The sequence below is a fragment of the Pinus tabuliformis genome, chromosome 6 (assembly GCF_031772625.1).
Source record: "Pinus tabuliformis cultivar Carrire ecotype Pingquan chromosome 6, CPIR1, whole genome shotgun sequence".
Lineage (NCBI taxonomy): Eukaryota > Viridiplantae > Streptophyta > Pinopsida > Pinales > Pinaceae > Pinus > Pinus tabuliformis.
Window position 1 is genome coordinate 684,974,649 of NC_142292.1, and position 2,696 is coordinate 684,977,344.

Genomic DNA, 2,696 nt, shown 5'->3' on the forward strand with positions numbered 1-2,696 from the left:
ACATCTCTGTATTTACTAAAAAGAGGAAGAAGAAGAAGGAAAAGTAAAAGAGAAGAAAATTACAACTTCTTTAATTGTAAAGAGATTAGCACCAACAAACATTAAAATCGAACATACTTGATTTCCAAGTATCAACGTCTATTTTTTCCAGTGAAAATTTATTGTGATAGAACATGGATCCAAGCACTGCTAGGTGCATGTAAAACTTGTCGAGATATTATTCTAAGGCATCACTAGATGCATAAATAGTAGAGAACACAATATAAAGCGTAAAAGTAGCTAGATTGGAAACTAAGTTTGAAAGTTGGCAGCATGGCACAAATCAACATTATTATGCATGAACATCACACCATGAAAGACTCAATTGAACCTATTACTGATTAGACCTAAAAGGATAAGAAGAATATGAAAGTGTGCATGACACCAACTATTGTGGATCGGTTCTGCTTTGGCTCCCTCTCCAACGGCTCTAATGGATAAAAATGATTTGGATAAGGATGAGCCAGGTTTGCAGATGGAGCCTTCTCTTGAAAATTGTTTATCTCATCATGCCTGCAAGATGTCAACTAATAGAATTAATAAAAAAATTATTTGCCAAGTATAAATACATACAATTATTTAGAGTTAAGTCCAACATTATAAACATGATTTTGATAACAGGAATGGAAAGCGAATGAAAAATGAAGCTTTTTTTATTGCTAAGATTAACTGGCTTTGGAAGAGGCTTCGAACCATGAGAGAGGTATGTCTCATTCCTTTTATGAGAAATTGGTGAAAGGATTTAGAATGTAGAGTGTATGATGGACAACAAAGACAAACAGGGAAATACCTTGTCCTTGCTTCCTAAGAGTCATGAGCATGTGATTAGAGATAACATCATAACAAAAATCCTTTGTGATAACTAATAACATTGAAACACCTAAATATTGATGCAAAATATCTATAGGTTGGAGTGTATTAATATTTTTATGGTCCTGGTATATTTATTTTGATTAACAAAGGTTATTGAACACAATCTATGTAGAGAACAACTTTTTGACAAGTTTAGAGGACAAACATGAATGGGAAAGGGGGCTTCACTTTAGTTCTTTCCAAAAAGTTTGTGACAAGCTTAGATTGTTAGCCTTGTTTATAGTGGTTTTAGTGTCTAGGTTAGCTAGTTGACTTGTATTACTGGTGGTGTTTTCGACATCTTGTAGCATATAAAGACAAGATTTTTGATGAGCACGAAATAAGCATCAACAAAGGGCAGATGAACTTAGTTATGTTAATAAGGCTTCTATAATAGAATCTTGGTAATGGTGGCTTATTGTCTTCCAATCAGGGTTAGTTAGTTACTTCTGTAGTAGTGGTGATGTTTTTAATATGCTATCATATGTGGAGGGGTTGAGGGCTTGTTGTGGGGGTGGCTTCCTCATTCCTTATTAATGCCATACAAGCTAGCAATGTCTCTATGATCTGACTCTGAATTTTTGTTGTTCTTAGCATCATCATTTACTTATAGTTATTGTATGTAGCCTGAAGTCTCATGCTAAAGGAAATTAGGGCTTTAAGAGACTCCCGAGGTTGAAGACAAGATCCAAACTAACACCTGTGTGATTACATTAAAATGAGTTCACATTAGCATATTTGAATGGGTAAGATTTTCCAATGGTATAATAGGATTTTTATATCAAATATACATCAACCATGTGCCTATAATAAAAGCATTTACAAATGGGATAAAAAGATATTTTGTTGTTAGGCTCTGTAGCTTATAGTTTACCCTAAGCTTTGGCTTGGCCTTCCCAGAAGATCCTTTAGTTTATCATTCTTCCTCATTTTTCACCATACAAAAGGTAATTTTTTCACTACAATGAAAGCATAATTTTGAATAGAAAAATACAAGTCAACTAATAAATACAAACATTATTATATATTGAAAATCAATAGCTAAAACTAAAAAGACATCTCTCTCCCACAATTAAACTCGCAACAATTTTAGATGCCTTTAAGGTAAATTAACCTGCCATTAATCAAAGCTTTTGTCAGCCGGTTGTTAAAGGTATGAGCCCATGGAGATGGAGAAGAACAATCAAATCTCAAAACCGTGACATTGTGAGTGGCACTACCCAATCCATAATCAGAACACCGTGTAATTTCAAGGGTGCCACGGCCTTTCCCATTTTGTAGTGGTGCTTGCCATTTTGCTTTAACTAGAAAATAAATGAAAAAATGGTATGTCAAGTTTAGGGTACACTAAGGAGAGGGGTACCCAAGCACCATGGTCTAGTCCTCTACTTGGGTCCTCTCATACAGTCTTGAAGCCTGAATTTATCAACAACTACTTATCTCTTTTTTCCAAATCCGTACCTCCAGGAGCATTATATTGAATCCGCCAAAACATATAGGGTACATGGAAAAAATAAAATAGCTTTCCACTTAACATTGCAAACCCTGCAAATAAAGAGATAAAATTTGCATCCTAACTTTTAGAAAAAGAAATTCCTATATACTTCAACAAAATCTGCATCCCTCCATTATTCCAAATTTAACTAAATCTAAACAACCCAACAATAAAACCACTCTACACCATAGGTATCAAGGTGTTTAGTGATATGCAGGGATGCATTTAAAGCAAATCATGCAAAATACAAGACATCAATATCGAATCCATCAACACAAAAATACACAACTCTCTACATTCCATAATATTG

The 2,696-nt window shown here is 34.2% G+C and overlaps 1 pseudogene; it reads right to left on the reverse strand.

Moving 5' to 3' along the window:
* Window positions 1-373: 373 nt before the first annotated feature.
* LOC149260505 (extradiol ring-cleavage dioxygenase pseudogene) lies at window positions 374-2,386 on the reverse strand (annotated as a pseudogene).
* Window positions 2,387-2,696: the final 310 nt, after the last annotated feature.